We start from the raw sequence: 18,630 nt of genomic DNA, 5'->3' as shown, positions 1-18,630 counted from the left end.
TGTCCCCCTGGCTCAGCCCAAGGCACAGCCCTGGGCACACCCTCTGCCGTTGGCGACCATGACAGAGAGGTGCCACCAGAGGGCGCGGCGAGCAGCGCAGACTGCCCCTCCAGGGCTCTTCCGCGGGCCTTGACCTCACCTGTCCGTCCACCACTGGGGGCTCATTTCTTCCTTGGGAAGAAGGCTGGTTCAGAAACTGGAGATTCCCGGTGAATATTCATTTTGCATTTCCTTTGTTTTTCCCTTCTTTAAGAAAATGCAATGTGAAGCGTGTTAAGATCATCATCTGACTGGGTACCCCACCCCCACCCACGTGTTGACTAAGGAGAAGATGAAATGTTGTAAGAGAACGGGCTTGACTTGAAATCTAGGAATGAAATATTAGCATTGTCATGGTGCCGAGGAATGAGACGGGGCCACGGAGGGCCTCTGGGAGCAGCCCCTCACTGTCCAGATGGGGACACTTGTGGATCAGCGAGGTGGCAAGGTCACAGCTAATCAGAGGGAGGTCAGCACCAGAAGCCAAGCCCACATCTTCTGATCTCGCTCCTGTCGCCTCATCACAACCCCCTGTCCAAGCAGAGACTCGTGGGGCCACCAGAGCTGGCAGTGACTCCAGTCTCCTCTCTCTGGTTCTGTCTGCTCATCGCGCAGACTGTCAAAAAGAGCTGTGGACAGTTTGCATTGTAATCTGAGTTTATACTGGCTACTGTCCTCGGCGCTTCGATCTGTGTACAAGCATACCTCAGAGATATTGCAGACTTATCACCGATGGCCTCACATGCCTGTGAAAGTTAGACCCTGAAGGAGGACTGAAGACGAACGGATGCACTTGAATTGCGGTGCTAGAGAAGACTATTGGAAGCACGATGGGCTGCTAGAGGGACAAACCAACCTGTCTTAGAAGAAGGAAGGCCACCGGGCTCCTTCGAGGCTAAGGATGTCAAGGCTTCATCTTACAGACTCTGGACCTGTTGTCAGGAGAGCCCAGTCCTTGGAGAAGGACACTGGTTAGAATAGAGTCGGGAAAAGGAAGACAGCCCTTAGCAGGATGGATGAACACAGCGGCTACAATAACGGGCTCAAATATGAGAACCCTTGTGAGGACGGCGCAGGACCAGGAAGGAGGTGTTCGATTCTGTGATGCCCACTTGACGGCACCGAATGACAACAGAGGTAACAGTTCTGTGGACACGACCAGAGCCCATGATGTGAGCCCGGAGCATTATGAAAAAGTCTCCATACTATGAGAATGACCAAATGACACGCAAAGAGAGCACGCACTGTTGGGGGGGATGGTGTCAGTAGATTTGTTCAACGCAGGGTGGCCATGAACCTCAATGTGTGAAAGCTGCTCTCTGCGAGGCACATGGAAGTGGGGCGTCGTCCATGAGTTGGGCGTGGAGCGGCGCACTGTGAGGGAACCCACAGGGTGGCCCTGCCCCACTTCTTCTGTCGAAATCTCAGCATCTCTGGCTACTCTGCTCACATTCACCCCCCGGGATGGTGGATCTGGGCCTCACAGCCCCGGTGCTCTGTCCCCTCCATGATGCTGCGAGTCTCTAAATGTAGGGGGGCGGGGGAGTTCCACCGTGGTCCTTCTCCACTGAGACAGAAAGCTGCTCCCCAGCAGGACCCCACCGTGGGGAAGAAACAGACACTGCGCCTAAGTAAAATGAGACAAACTCCCAAGGCTGATGTTCACGCAGACTCGACACCGGTCCCACACCCCAATAACAAAATTAAAGAAGAAAACGTGTTCCTTGCTCCTGCCCCTGGCAATGGTAGTGAGCACCACACCCCACCAAATGGGCCGGACCCCTCCAGTCTGGAGAAGCCCATACCAGCCACTCGGTCTGAAGGGTCCGTCGCCCTCCTGACAACGTGCTCATGGGTGCGGTAGGGGAGTGGCCTCATCCAGGTGAAGCTTCCTGGTGTGACAAGACACCACAGAGCTGGTTGTGCACAGTGTGCTACAGCCTGAGGGGCCCGTAGGTCAATTGTCCAAAAGCCGCATTTCTTCTATGCTGTAGAGACGAAGCCCGAGATGATTGTCATGCCCATGATCGGGGCTCTTTGTGTTATTGGTGTGCTTTTGACGCCTGACATCATTAATGCCCAGACGGTTTCAAATGAGCTCAGGTGCCACCGCTGGTAAACTGCCGCCAGGGACCAGCTGGAGTCTTTAGGATGCCAGGGCCCACAGCTCACCACAAAAGCTCCATGTGGGGTGAGTTGTTAGCGGACCGCAAGTCAGTGGCGACTCATGGCGACCCCAATGGGCCACAGAATGAAACACCACCCAGCCCTGCACCCTCCTCCTCGCTGTCCTGTCCACGCCCATCGTTGCAGCCACGGTGTCCTTCCATCTGATCCAAAGTCTTCCCCCTTTTCCCTGCTCCTGTACTTGACCAAGCATGATGTCCTTCTCCAGGGACTGGTCTCTCCTGATAACATGAGCAAAGGACATGCGAGGAAGTCTTGACATCCTTGCCTCTAAGGAGCATGCTGGCTGTACCGTACCCAAGACAGATTTGTTGGACTCCCTGTGGTAGTCCGTGGTATTTCAAACTTCTTTGCCAGCACTAGAATTCCGTTGCATCAATTCCTGGGTCTTCCTTCTTCAGTGTGCAACTTCCACAGGCCCAGGAGGCATGGCGAAGGTCAGTCCTCCAAGTCCCCCCCATGTCTTTCAACATTTGAATCGGCCTTGTGTATCAAGTTTACCAGAGGCAATGATAGCTGCCCATGTTAAACTTCTCTCTTCCCCAGAAGGAGGAGGCCGTCCAGTTGAGAACAACAAAGTCACACTGCCTGGCCATTCGGGAAGTGGGGTGGTGGCCATGGCGGTGCCTTCTGGGGGCTTTGAGACGGAATCTGTTCCCAGCTTCTCTCCAGCTGCCGGTGACAGCTGCCACGCCCTGACTGGCAGACGGCGCGTAAGTCTCTGCCTTCATCCTCACGCGAGCACTGCCCCTGCTCTGTCCTCGTTGACAGGAGCACACCCTTCCTAGGGGATTAGGACCCACCACCCGCCAGTAACGAGCAGTCCTGGGACACATAGTGGTTACCACTTGGGCTGCCATTCGTAAGGTCAGCCGTTCTAAACCACCAGCTGCTCCTGAGGAGAAGACGGGGGCATTGACTCGTCAAGAGTTTAGGGGCAGTTCTACCCTATCCGATAGGGTTGCTATGAGTCAGCATAGACTCGGAGGCAGTGAGTTTGAGGTGAGTTTTTTGGTTGGTTTTGTTTTTTGGTTACACTCCAGTAAAACTTCATGCTAACTGATGACCTCTGAGAAGAGGCGCTTTCCCCACAAGGTCATGTTCATGGGTACCAGGGGTTAGGACCTCACAAAACATTGTGGGGAGCACAACTCAACCTGCCATACTCTCTTTTGACACCAAAGATGGCACAAGGGCGCTCTGGTGGCATCGTGGATTACACATTGGGCTGCTGACCACAAGGTCGCCAGTTGGAAACCACCAGCCACTCCTTGGAAGAAAGAGGAGGCTTGCTTCTCCCATAGAGAGTCACCGTCTCAGAAAGCCACAGGGGCAGGTGGACCCTGTCCTGTGGGGTCACTTTGAGTCAGACCTCACTTGCTGGTGGCGAGTGTGAGTTGGTTTCATTCAACTCCACAAGCCCCGAGCCCATTCTTCGGTGGCAGCCACTGGGAGCGACAGCCAGATGCGGAGGCCCCAGCCACCCTGGAGTCACCGCTCGTAGACAAGAGCCCGCTCTGTCCCAGCTGAGACGCTCCGTGCTTCTATCTAAGAGTGTTAACGGTTTTTGAACATGACAATATTCGGAGTCTATTAAAAGAGAATGAAGAAATGGTTTATTGGATGTCAGTCAAGTGGGAAAATAGAGTTCCTTCATTTCTATGAAAACACTGCCTAAGCTTCTGCAAACTGCAGGACAGCCTGCCCAGCCAGCCATCATGCCGCCAGATTGATAATCCTGACGCAGTTGCTTCCAGGCCATTGTCTGCAGAAGAAGAGGTGTTGCCAAGCCCCCAGTCGAAACCTGCCGGGAGGGGAAAACTTTCCACACGGCGGGTGTTTGCTGAAATCGTATTTACTCAAGGACGGTTGGGAAGCAGACAGGAAACAAAGTGGGGCCACTCTACTCCGTATGGAAAACTCTGAATTTTCTTGACCTCTAAAAATGTACATAAGAGGAAGCAATCCTCAGAAGAGGTCGGCTGATCCGAAAAAGATTAAAATCAGTCTCTTCGTCATTTCATCTGCTCAGCGTGGTCGACTCGATTCGCCGGCTTCCCGGTGTGAAATGTAGAAGGTTCTCAGCTCGGGGGCGCAGTCGGGGGGTCTGCAGACACAGTGGGGAGGGGCTGTGGGAGAGACACTGTCTAGTTTTTACACCCTGTTCCCTCAGCTCCCACCCCAGCGAGTTGCCAAGGAAAAGGAGGTGTATGCTCCCGCGTGGGAGGATGCAGGAACACACGTATCAATAAATAGGAATGATCAATGGGGTACTGTCCCCTGTACCAAATAACCTGAGACCGGTGAATCCTGGTTGATTTTAATGCCTGTGTGCACTCTGAGGGAAAAGGTGAGAGTGAAAAGGTAGTCCCCTTAAGGGTAACTGGTAACTTTTAGGTAGACATTCCTAGGGGACCGGCCGATGCTGACGACAGTTCACATCTCATCGTGCACCCACTGACTTTCTTGATGGATGTGTAACTACAGGGGTGGTCCCAAGAGACCTTGCACTGAACTGGTCCCCAAACCAAACTCAGGGATCATTTTCTCCCAAACCTGGTCACTCCCAGTGTCCAAGTTTACCCAACTCTTCAAGTAGAAATCCAGGGGTCACCCCTGAAGCACACACTCCCTTACTGCCCATAGTCATGGCCAACACTGTTCCTTCTACCTGCCAAACACCGCTCAGCTCTGTCTGCTTCTCTCTGTGGGTGATGGCTAATTTGGGGTGTCAACTTGGTTGGCCTGTAGTTCCCACTAGTTTGAAATAGGATTTGACTAGCTGCTGTGTCATAGTCCAACTTCATGTAATATGATCAATCAATCTGTGAAAGGGAAACTCCTGAGGGTGTGATCTGCCTCTCCTATAAATAGATATTTTGGCAGAACGTGCGCTCCCACTTCACTTGGAATCTTCTCCATCACTTGAACACACGCCTGCAGGTCTGCTCCATCCCCGCAAGCCTGGGAGCGTTCAAGAGTCTCCAGCGGGCTGTCTAAGCTGTGTGTTAGGGGATGTGCCTGTCCACACGACCGCAAAAGCCAAGCCCTTGAAGGAAACCTCTCAATAGCTAATACAGACAGATGTGAAATATACATCTCTAGACAAAACTCAAAAAAGCAAACTAATGGCCAAACTCGAGTCAATTCTGACTTCTGGCATCCCTCTATGACAGGATCGAGATGCCCCCCAGGTCCCCCCACTATGTTTCTGATCCTCTTTATGGGAGTAGAGAGCCTTGTCTCTCTCCTGCTGACCTTTTGGTTGGCAACCTACCACATACTCCGATGCCGCCAGGGCCCTCTGTAGAGCTGAAGTCCTGAGGTATCTCATGCATCTATACGCCCATAGCTGGCTGGTTCCATTTCACGAAAGAATCCGGTCTAAGCTCCGTCTCCACCCACGTCTTCAATCCACTGTCTTTCACCTGGAAAGATAAGAGAGCCCTTACATGAAACACTTCTCTTCTCTTGTTCCTCACATTTCAAGATCGATCTCATTATGTTACCATCTGCCAGCTCCGTATTTAACAACTCTCCAGCAGCTTTCTCCTAACTATTGGTAACGCTTCTCCACCTGCCATCCCACCTCCCACCCATGCTGAGCTGGCTCCAAGTGGCTCACTTTGGGCAATGGAATGGGACTAGATGTGATAGGTGCCTAGTCTAAGGAGAAGTCCTAGGACACAAATGTCACCATTACTCTTTTCCCGCTGCCATGACAAAGGCACAGCCCAGCCACCAATGCTTCTCTGGCCTGGTCCCCACATGGAAGAGCAGCATGGAGCATCCCTGCTGTCTGCCCACAGACAAATGTACCAGGAATGAGAAACAAACATCCACAACTGTGAGATGCTGACATTGGGGATGTTTGTTACACAGCATGTTAGGGTGGGTCCTCTAGAGAAGCAAAAACAACCAACACTTGTATGTGTTGTATCTGGAAACAGATTTATATCAAGAATGGCTCACACTGTGATGGAAATAAGTGAGTCCACTCGGGTTCCAGGCAGGCTTCACCTGACTCATGGAAGCTGATGAACAGGAAGTAGAGGCAGCAGGGGGCACAGGCTAGTGAATACAGAAGTCCAAAGTCGGTCAAATAAATCCACCGTTGGTAGTCAGCAGATGAGTCCTGGGATCAGCCGGTGACACAACAGGAGACTGAGGAACCAGATTCAAGATTCAGCCCCAGTCGAAGGCAAAGGGCCAAAGAGGATTTGACTCAGCTCAGTCTCTCTGTCTTATACAGAAAAGCTTAGACACCACGGAGGTGTCATCAGGCTGTGACACAATCGATAGGTTGAGTTCTACCCCTACCTCACCTTGGAGCGTCTAGTTGCCATAACACCTAACCATCAAATATAACATTACCTAGCCAGTGCCAATACCAGCATGGCATTCTCCGGACTAGAGGGGAAGGGGATCTCCAATGAGCTTAGACCCCAAGGAGTAAACAAGAACTGTGATTTCTGCCAGCCTTGCTGGATAGAGGAAGGGCAAAGGGAAGTGGAGCCTGGTCATTAGATGAGATTCATGCCGTCATCAACACACCACAGCAAAGAGATCTCTTACACAAAATCCCTGCCCAGAAAAAGAAAAAATCATAGTTTCATGAAGTCATGCTAGCAGTCTTTGCGCCAGCACAGCAACAACAAAAAACAAGCTCGAACACAAACAAACAAAAGACTCATCTTCCTTTTCTCAGTCACAGGAGCACAACCCTCAGCAATGGAGGAAGGAGCGCGTGCTGGGTGACTTCTTTCAGCCTCAGCCTCCGTCCATCTCCCCACCCTGCCTGCTCTCATCCTTCCATCTTGGAGCCTCTTCCTGCCCTACCCACCCACCCATCCACCCCCCGCCCCCGCCCACACACACACACACACACACACACTCTTGGCCCTTCCCCAGCTCACACCAGGAAGTGTGCTGGAGTTGGGGCTGGGGATCACGAGTGTTCTCCGTGGCCCAGCTTCTGCAGAAGGCCCACGCCTGGCATGGCAAGAACGTGTGGACTATGTTGAGATAAAAATCACACCAACCCCCTGGGCAAACAGGAGCAGCATGGGACCTTGCGGACCTTCATGCCACTGTCTATAGACAGCAGCAGACTGGGGTGGTGTTCCCTGCTCAATAAACACAGGCATCAAAGAGAGCCTGCCGGGGCTCAGGGGCTCAACACTTCTAAGTCACTTAAAACGCATAGTCTGTCTCAGCCTCATAGAAGCTCCTTGATGGCTATCGCTGTCTGTCCCTCACCCTGCTCCCCGATGCCTGCTTATTTTTATACAAATGCAGAAAACCCTCTCTTACAGAACCCCCGCCCCACCGCCCAACTCCATTTTTTATTTGCCTGAGTGTGACCTGGACACCCCTCTCGGCTTCACCTCGCCCCCTCCTGGTATGCCACGTGTCCCTTAGTCACTCGGCACGCGTGACAGCGTGTCCGGGGTCCCCAAGGAAAGGGGGCAGCAAGGAAGAGTGGGTTTAACCCTGATCAAAGCCCATTCCAGTCCTGCAAATGCGCGTTTCTCACTTAATCCCAATTCTTCACACTTGTTTTAGGATATGATTTAACATGAAATGTGAAATATTTACTTTGTGACACTCGGGCTGGGTCTGCACACTGATTCCACGGTGCTAGTCCCCCCGGAGTGCTGTGATTGGAGACCGGAGCTGGCAAGAAGCGCCACTCTCCCCAGAGAGGCCGGGCTCTATCTCTGTGAAACCCAGCAGGGGAGAAGCTGGGAATCAGAGCCAGCAGGGGAGGAAGGGGGCAGAGATGGAGAGCCTCCATGTCCCTCCCAAGGGAAGCTTTGCTTACCCCACCCTTATAGCCCACCCTGTAATACTGCTGTCCAAGGAGTGGGCTCCAGCTCACAAGGACGCTGTGTGCGTCAGAATAGAACTGCACGCCAGAGGGCCGTCAATACTGGGTTTGGTAGACTCTACGGTCTTTCTTTCAAGCATCTCTGAGTCGACTCAAACAACCAAGCTTTCACTTAGCAGCTTAGCATGCTAACCCTGTTCATGACCCACACTGGGATCCAAAGCAATCATACTGAAGACCCCACAATACTGGGGATCAGAAGCAAGAGACCCCATTTTACTAGTAGTCCACTCAAAGAAAGTTAGGCAGACATGTCATTGTGAACTTTCCGTCCTTCTCTCTCTCTTCTGGATGCAGGGTTTAGGCCTCCGTGTTTGTTCCGATCCTAAGTCATTTGGACAGATTATGTTACGTCTCGGCAGATCCCACTTCCTCTTAAAAATGGGGGTGGCAGTACCGTTAGAGTGTTGTGGCAATTAAATGAGGTGAGTCGGGTAAAGCAGACAGGAAGTTCAGGGTTGTCATTAAAATGAGTTTAGTGTTATATCCACATAACCAGTAACCAGTTGCCACCAAGACAGTTCCAAGCACAGTGATCATACCGATGGTTTTGGGGATTTATAAATCATTATGGGAGCAGTCTTTTCAGCTTCCTCCTGGGGAGCAGCTGACGGGTTTGGACTAGCAGCCCAATGATCAACCAACAGCATCAACAGGAATAGCCAAAGAGGGTGTTTGCTTTCAAAAGTGCTAACAGTCTAGTTTTATGTTGGTCGATACATAATCTGGTGTCGATTTGAGAGGATTAAGGGTAAAGGAGTGGAGTTTAGCCTGTCAATCCAGTGGCAGCTTTATGACCTCATTTGGAGGCACTAAGGAGATAAATAGTTCACTGGAGGCGTCATGCAGACTCCCTCCCAGGGAGACATTACAGCTGGCGAGACACATGGAGCGACATGTGGAGCAACACTAGTGCCCTGAGTTGGAGGAGCCACATGGAGACCTCTCCCAGTGCTGAGATGCTCACAGCACCACTGGATCCACAAGACCTCCCACCCACTGGCCTGTGATCTTCCTGCATTCAGCATCATTGCATGTGTTTCATGAGTCTGAAGAGGACTTTATAGATTGGTATCAGACATATGAGCTAATATTGGACTTATGAACTTGATCTGGACTGGGCTAAGATGTTTTCTTAATGTACAGTTCCTCTTTATATAAAGCTATTTTCTTATACACATATGTGTGTTATGAATTTGCTTCTCTAGTCCACCCGGACTAACACAGTTGTGATACTAAACTGTGGTACCATGCACCTCCATGGCAGCAAACAGCGCTTGGCAAAGTCTACACAGCATCCACCCTGGAGTTGATGGTGCTTTGGACCATGAAGGGAGGGAGGGGGTAGGGCAAATGTTTTTACAACTTTCTTTCTGGTAAACATGAAGGGGTTTCAGAAAGTTTGTGGGGAAATTTCATTACCTTTGAATTTCATTTTTCCATGAGCCTTTTTAAGGCCCCTGGTAAAATTTCTGAATTGTAGCATTTCCCAGTTTCTAAGGGATAAGGTAGACAGGGTCAATAAAAAAGAGGAAGGAGCTTAATGAGATGGACCGACACAATGGCTGCAACAATAGGCTTAAGCATGACAGTAAGTGTGAAATGGCCTGGGACCAGGCAGTGTTTCGTCCTGTTATCCATAGGGTCCCTGTGAGTCTGAGCCCACTCAGCGACATCGAGCAACAACAACGTGGTGTATTACTTCCAGTGCAGCCAGTGATGTCTGTCGCTGACACAGAGTTTTTAAAAAGCGTGCAAACAGTTATAGCAAGCCCCCATGGTGGACAAGGTCAGGAGGGGGGAGGGACACAAAAAGCGAGCACTTGAAAAATAAGTAAAGAATTCTACAAAAGTCTAATGCAAAGCTAAGGTGACTAGGGGAAGCAATGGACGCTGTTCCCAATAATGCATAAAGCTATTGAAAAGATGTGGGGTTTTCTGCCGTGTATCGGTTGACACAGAATGATCCTGGCAAGCTAAGAGCTTGGACATACACAAGAGTCCTCCAAGCAGTGGGAAGTGATGGTACCAAAGAAAAGAAAACATCCTCTAAGTCAGCCAAAAGCACATGTAATGGGCTGACTGAGGCTAAAATCTGAAACATTTTTTACTGATGAATATAAACAAGCATCCCACAAGAAAGTCCTTTTTAAGAAGTGAGCTTTCCTTAAAAAAAAAAAAAAAAGCAAAGGGGCATAGGGGAAAAAACTACTGTATACAAATATTACAAGGGTGAGGTCCAGGTAGTATGGCAGGGGCCAGACCAAATCCAGGGATACATATGGTAGCCAACTAAAAAGGAGGGGGAGAAAAGGAAAAAAACAACATGGGTAGCAGGGGAACAGGGCACTAACCCACCCAAGGGGAGGGTATTGTTTGTATCTCCACAGGGAAAGAGGGACCATAGTTCAACCTGGGGGTCCAAGATGTGAATCCAACATACCAGCATGAAGCAGGGAACCAAGAGAGAAGTCTGAGGGGCCAGCCCCAATCCCAGTTATGTGGACAGCCCCCCTTCCCCCAGCACTGAAGCTACAGCTCAGGGAGAGGGACATGTCTGATCAGACCACACAGGAACAAATGAAGGGGGAGGAAGAGAGAGTGGAGCACAACCTGGCCCACCAAGCCTTGAGGACGATATCCCTGCTCAGAGTATCCAATGCGGAGAGGACCATATGGCCAGCCCCACTACCAGACACAACATCCCTCACTGACCCATAGCCCTACAGGGGGCAACACAGGAGACACAGTGCGGGAATTGTGCCTGATCTGACCCCACCACACTGAGGCAAAACACTAAGGGCATGCAACAGAACAGCAAGGGGAGCAGAGCAAGGAGGTCCAGAGGGAATACCAAAAAGAGACTTTGGGGCCAGGGCATAGCACCCCATCAGACTCAACCAGAAAATACCCCTAAAGATCAACAAACAGACCTTGAACTATTTACAGGCATTTCTTTCTTTCTTTCTTTCTTTCTTTCTTTCTTTCTTTTCTGTCCTTGGTTTTTTGTTGTTTTGTTTTCTTCTGTTGTTTTTTTCTTGCTCTGCCTTGTTTTTTGTGCATATTATTATCTCTGCAGGTCTATCTAGATGAGAAAGGCAGGATAAACAATCTGGAGGAGAAAACAACGGGACCGATGGTTCCAGGGGGACATGGGAGAGGGGGAGGAGGGGGAAAGGAAGTGGGTGTTAACAAACCCAGGGACAAGGAAACAAGTGGTCCAAAATCAATGGCGAGGAGGGTGTAGAAGGCCTGGTAGGGCTTGATCAAGGGCAATGTAACTGAGAGGAATTACTGAAACCCAAATGAAGGCTGAGAATGAAAGTTGGGCAAGAGGAAGTAAAAGGAAATAGAGGAAAGAACTAGGAGGCAAGGGGCATTTATAGAGGTCTAAATACAGGCCTAAATTTATGTACAGGTCTAAATATATATAACTATACTATATATGATGATGGGGAAATAGGTCTATGTGCATATATTTATAGGTATAGTATTAAAGTAGCAGATGGACATTGGGCCTCTATTCAAGTACTCCCTCAATGCAAGAACACGTTGTTCTATTAACCTGGCATTCCATGCTGCTCACCTTCCTGACACGATTGCTGAAGACAAAGCAGGTGCATAAGCAAATGTGGTGAAGAAAGCTGATGGTGCCTGGCTATCAAAAGATAGTGTCTGGGGCCTTAAAGGCTTGAAGATAAACAAGTGACCATCTAGCTGAGAAGGAACAAAGCCCACATAGAAGAAGAAGCACACCAGCCTGTGTGATCATGAGGTGTCGATGGAATCAGGTATCAGCCATCTAACACCCAGAACAAAATCATACCCAATGTGAAAGTGGGGATTAGGGTGTGGAGTGCAGACCCAAAGCCCATCTGTAGACAATTGGACATCTCCTCACAGAAGGGTCACAGAGAGGAGATGAGTCAGTCAGGGTGGAGTATAGCAACGATGAAACATACAATTTACTCTAGTTCTTTAATGCTTCCTCCCACCCCCCACTCCCCTGGGCCCCACTATCATGATCCCAGTTCTTCCTTACAAAATCTGACTGGACCAGAGGATGTATACTGGTACAGATAAGAACTTTAAACACGGGGAATCCAGGACAGATAAATCCTTCAGGACCAACAATTTGAGTAGCAATACCATAAGGGCAAGGGGAAGGTGGGGTAGAAAAGGGGAACTGATCACAAGGATCTACATATAATTCCCTCCCTGGTGAATGGACAACAGAAAAATGGGTGAAGGGAGATGTCAGACAGTGTAAGACATGACAAAATAATAATAATTTATAAGTTATCAAGGGTTCATGGGGGGGTATGGGGGGTGGGGAATGAGGAACTGATACCAAGGACTCAAGTAAAAAACAAATGTTTTGAGAATGATGATGGCAACAAATGTACCAATGTGCTTGACACGATGGATGGATGGATGGATGGATGGATGGATGGATGGATGGATGGATGGATGGATTGTGATAAGAGTTGTACGATCCCCCAATAAAATGACTTTGAAAAGAAAAAAACAAGTGAGCTTTTTCTGAGCTTAAGATAGAAGCATGTATTCTTCTCTTCAGTTGTCTCTATGAACCTGAGCTACTCCCTCCCTGTTCCTTCATCGATAAAATTAACATACTGATCGTGAATTTCCCTGGTTTATATCACTGTGCACAACTGCCCTTTAAGATGAGTGACAAACAACAGAAGCTTCACTGGGGGGACTTCCCACCTACACCTGAAATAGCAACAGCCCAAGATTCAGTAGTAGCTCACCCTACAGAACGAGAACTTCCAACACCCCTTAAACATTGAACACAAACATGACAACTGAGGTTTGAAGAACGCCATTTGAATGAAATATTTTCTTCCTGAAACAATTGAGTCGGTTTCCACCTAACAAAATGTCCTACCAACACCCTAAAACCTGGGCAAATTATGAGGAACACCTGTTCAAAGGTATCAAGGAGTCAAAGTGTCGGCAAGGACGAGCTAGCCCAAGAGAGAGGAAATACAGAGGCGTGAACCTGACATTCGCATCAGGCTGCAGGCACTTTTATTCAAAAGTAACGTCAGAGAGGCTGAGAATCTAGACAAATATTTCAGCTGACTCGCAGACAAAAATTGATTCTTGAGGCTCTCAAGGAGGGTCATACTACAAACACTTGCAGCTTTTAGATGAGATCCCTGGACGGTGACACCAGGAGAAGATATGCATTTTTATATAAAGTATAGGATGTGTGTGTGTGTGTGTGTGTAGATAGATAGATAGATAGATAGATAGATAGATAGATAGATAGATAGATAGATAGGCCCATACAAAAACTGAAGCTGGCCTTGAATCAGCTCAAGATCTGATTGGATTAAAGTGATAAGCCCTTACACTTACTGCCTGCCAGAAGCAAAAATAAATTATCTGGAGAGGAAGATAAAATTATCCACATCTCAAATCATCTCTATACAATGTTTAGAATTCAACCAAAAATAACTAGGCATGCAAATAAAAAAATGAGCCAAAAAACAAAAGAACCAAAAAGGAAATAGCAGTAAGTCTTCCAGATCGCATCCTTATCAACCAGCTCGCACATGCAAGAAAACAAATGGCAACAGAGAACTTGAAGCTAGAGGAAAAATAGGAAACTTCTGAACAAACAAGCAAACAAAAGCAAAGTTAATCATTTAATGGCTGTATTTAACAGCAGACTGAAAATGGTATGAGGGATCTGGCTCTTTAAACCTTGAACTCAAACTAGCTTTGAAAACTAAGCAGGAAGCAGGTTAGCTCATAAAGACTATCAGCCATGGGAATTGAACACCTCATCTTGAAATCATCCCTATGAGACCAGACGGTCAACAATTGCTCTGAAGCATGGATAAGGACGTTGGGGAGCAGCGATACCAGGCTGTGAAGAGCACAACAACTAGACTGCAAATGACGAGCAGGCTGACCTAATGTGAAGGATGTAACCAATGTCACTGACCATGTCTTGAAATGTTCAATGTGAACCTGATTTCCTATGTTCATCTTCACCATAAACACAATAAAATATGTCTGATGGTATAATGATTGTATGTGTGTAATGGGCAAAAAGGAAGGAAAGGTTTCATTTACTGGAGATAATTCAGAAGAAGTTCTGAATTCTTTTGGAATGGAAATAACCAAATAGAGTACAAGATATATGGGACAGCAAGAAAAGGCCTAACAATTATCATCAGAGTCCTAGGACGTAAAAAGTAGATGTGTCATTAGCTTGCCTCATGCCAATTTAGCCAAGATGAAACTGTTTTTGCTAGAATAACTTTCCTTGTATAGTGTGGACTAGTGTGAATTACAAGACACACATTGGGGAAAATCTGGAAGTCATATTCCCTTTCTACTCAAAAGATCACAGCAAAAGTACAAGTGCTTTTGAAGCTCATATTACTTGACATTTGCCTGATTGTACTCTGTTGGCTTGGGGTATCAGTTTCTATCAGCTCTCTTCTTTCAATCTCCTCACTCCTGGGACAGAGATGTTCTTAGATTCTTCTGCAGGACAGCCTCATAATAAATGCTCGTCTTGAAGGCAGTGAGAAATGATGTGGATTCTAGTCCATCAAATGGGTTTCCCACGAAGACACAGAAGAGACATCTGTCCCTAAACTATTTGACTAGCTTGAGCAAGTTTCATAAGATAAAATCCACATAATAGATTTCTTAGTTCATATGTGAGGATGAACAAACATACCACCTAGTGGTTCTGCCTCTCTTAATAATGCTTCGCGCATGGCTATGAGCAATGTTAAAGAGATAACGGCTGATATCTATTCAAAACTTATGGAAGACATCAAGACACTAACTTGAGAGGCAGGTAGTCAATCCTCAAGGGTGATTACCTAGAAACATACATCACAGGAAAACTGCCAGAAACTGAAAAACCAAGAGGAAGTGTTTTTTTAGGAAAAAGAAAAGTATAAGGGGTGCCCAAAAAACCCCAATGTTCACTGGTTTGGTTTTTAGGTTGTTTTTTTTAATGTGAGGGGGATAATGTATTTGGAGTTCATTTTACCAGGTCAGACTGTTAACCAACCTTTCTATTTTGAGGTTCTGAAAAGATTGTGTAACCATGTGTGACCAAAAAAAGGCCTGATTTGTGGCAGACAGAGACTGATTTTGCCACCACAGCAAGGCACCTGCTCACATAACCATCTCAGTGTGCCAGTTTTGGGCAAAAAACAGCATGCCTCTCTTGCCCCATGGACCTTACTCACCTGTCCTCTCTCTCTGCGACTTCTTTTTGTTTCCACGAATGAAGAAGGACATGAAATAACAGTGATATGATGACTTAGGAGAGGTGAAGAAAAAAAATGAGGGAGGGCCTGCCAGCCATACAAACAAATGAGTTTGAAAAATGTTTCCAAGAATGGTATTGCAGATTAGACAAAAGAATTGGGTGCAATCGAGAGTACTTTGAAGGTGATAAGGTTGGTTGGTTAAAAAGAATTTGAATACATAGCTTTGACAAAACAATTCTGATTTTGGAGGGGACCCTCTCATATATATTACCATCAAAGGAGCAACAGTTAGACTAACCCCAGCCTCTTTACAGAATGGAATTCAGTGGGAAGTGAAGTGATATTTTCAAAGGTCGGGAGAAGCATAACTGCCTACGTCTACAATCAGATCCTAATCCATGTCAGTAAAACCAATCTTTATAGAAATGTAAAAGAAGCTTCTTGGGATGCAGAGTTCATATAAAAACATGGTTCTCACACTAAAAGGAAAAAGGGTACACTATTTAAATGTGTATGACGTTATGGAATGGAGTCATCAGAGAACTGAGCCTCCGGGAGAACACATTGACCCAAACTCTCAGGAAATACGGACCCCTTCGTGGAAATATTAAATGTGAACGCTGACTTATCTTCATTAGAGTCAAGCACTCACCAAAACCCAACCAGTGTGGCTTTGAACCGCCAACCTTGTGGTTAGCAGTGCAACATCGAACTTCTTCACAGCACCACCAGGACTCCTTAGGACCCCGTAAGTCCACAGGCAGGTGTATATATAAAGGCAATGAAAACACGAGCTCAAACAAGTGTGTGTACATCAATGCGCATCACAGTGTCGTTCACAGTAGTCAAGGGCTGTAAACCACCAAGTGTCCATCACCGATGAATAAACAAAATGGCATGGCCAATCAATAAAAAATTCTTTCCCCATGAAGAAAAGTAAAGTTCTAATACATGTTATGACAGGGACGGACCTTGCAAGCATTATGCTGAATGAAATAAGTCAGAAAAGGACAACTATTGTATGATCATACTGATATGAAATTTCTAGAATAGCCAAATATGCAGAGATAAAAGCTCATTCGTGGCTACCAGGAACACGGAGGAGAAAAAGAAAATGGAAGTCATTGCTTTCTGTTTGGGGTAATAGTTTTGTTATTGTTGTTTTATAATGCAAATGGTGAGCCAACATGATGAAAGTACGGTCACTCAATTGAATACTTAAAAGTGGTTTAAAATGGCACCATTTTTGTTCTATAAATTTTCACACAATAAAACAATAACTTTTAGTCTAATGACCTGTTTCTAGTTCCTACACTAATGCCCAACTTTCAACAACAAAATAAAATTAGAAGGCACATGAAAAGATAAGGAAAAATGAGCACACTTAAAGAGGCAATACAATCATCAGAGCCAAGCTCAGATAAGACATAAGTATTGGAATTAGCTAATGGAGAATCTTACAAAAACTTTGATTAATATGTTCAAAAGTAGTATATCAGCTCTCTGCTCCTCCTCGTGCAACAGACAGCCACCTCTCCGTGCAGTTCCAGCCGCATCCTGGAGACACAATGGTGAAGGGCGGAGTGCACGGATTTGGCCGCATTGGGCGCCTGGTCACCAGGGCTGCTTTCAATTCTGGCAAAGTGGAAATTGTTGCCATCAATGACCCCTTCATTGATCTGCACTACATGGTCTACATGTTCCAGTATGATTCCACCCACGGCAAGTTCAATGGCACTGTCAAGGCTGAGAATGGGAAACTTATCGTCAATAGGAAGGCCATCTCCATCTTCCAGGAGCGAGATCCCGCCAACATCAAGTGGGCTGAGGCCGGTGCTGAGTATGTCATGGAGTCCACCGGTGTCTTCACCGCCGTAGAGAAGGCTGGGGCTCGCTTGAAGGGCGGTGCCAAAGGGGTGATCATCTCTGCCCCTTCTGCGATGGCCCCATGTTTGTGATGGGCATGAACCACGAGAAGTATGACAGCTCCCTCAAGATTGTCAGCAATGCCTCCTGCACCACCAACTGCTTAGCCCCCCTGGCCAAGGTCATCCATGACAATTTTGGCGTTGTGGAAAACCTCATGACCACAGTCCATGCCATCACTGCCACCCAGAAGACCGTGGATGGCCCCTCTGGGGAACTCTGGCGTGATGGCAGTGGGGCTGCTCAGAACATCATCCCCGCATCTACTGGCACTGCCAAGGCTGTGGGCAAAGTTATCCCGGAGCTGAAGGGGAAACTGGCTGGCATGGCTTTCTGTGTCCCCACCCCCAATGTGTCCATCGTGGATCTCACCTGCCATCTGGAGAAAGCTGCCAAGTACGATGACATCAAGAAGGCGGTGAAGCAGGCGGCCGATGGTCCCCTAAAGGGCATCCTGGGATACACTGAGGACCAGGTTGTCTCCTGTGACTTCAACAGTGACCCCCACTCTTCCACCTTTGATGCTGGGGCTGGCATTGTCCTCAACGACCACTTTGTCAAGCTCATTTCCTGGTATGACAATGAATTTGGCTACAGCCACAGAGTGGTGGAGCTCATGGTCCACATGGCCTCCAAGGAGTAAGAGCCCCCCTGGACCACCAGCCCCAGCAACAGCACTACAGGAAGAGAGGCCCTCAGCTGCTGGGGAGTCTTTGTCCCTAATTCAATCCCCCAACACACTGAGAATATTCCATCCAGACCCCTGAAGGAAGGGAAGGGGCTTAGAGAACTTGACCTTGTCATGTACCATCAATAAAGTACACTATAACCCCCCCCAAAAAAAAGTAGTATATCATTATGGAGAAGAGAGATAACGTGCAAGATTAGATGGCTTATTTCCGCAGAGAGAAACGTGTCTAAGGGAAGACTCAAATGGAAATGCTTTCGAAAAATGGAGCAGGCTCACCAGTAGAATCAACCCCATGGTATCAATAAAGCCCCCTCAAGAAAAATTCCCCAAACGCAAACGCAGAAAGAAAAGCGAACGCACACACCTTGTCACGTATCATATTTGAACTGATGAAACCAGAAGGCCGTGAGGAAATTTCAAAGGCAACTAGAGAAACTCGACAGTGGACACAGAGGAACAACGCTACATGCATGAAATGGGGGGAGCACAAATTGGTAAAGCGAATCTGGGAAACAGTGTCACAGCTTCTTGCAAAGCTACACGTGACACTTGCCATGCAACCTAAGAATTACACTCCTAGGTTTCCACCAGCGGAAATTTGAACTAACGAACATGCAAGGGCC

General features: G+C 47.7%; 1 pseudogene; it reads left to right on the top strand.

Annotated features, from left to right (window-relative positions):
- The first annotated feature begins 16,958 nt into the window (after window positions 1-16,958).
- On the top strand, window positions 16,959-17,959 carry LOC105978544 (annotated as a pseudogene).
- The last annotated feature ends 671 nt before the right edge of the window (window positions 17,960-18,630 follow it).

This window comes from Echinops telfairi, unplaced genomic scaffold (genome assembly GCF_000313985.2).
Source record: "Echinops telfairi isolate 266 unplaced genomic scaffold, ASM31398v2 ScPeMD7_3533;HRSCAF=4204_0, whole genome shotgun sequence".
NCBI classification, from domain to species: domain Eukaryota; kingdom Metazoa; phylum Chordata; class Mammalia; order Afrosoricida; family Tenrecidae; genus Echinops; species Echinops telfairi.
Note: the sequence above shows the minus strand (reverse complement) of the source record. Positions and strands in the feature narration are given on the sequence as shown.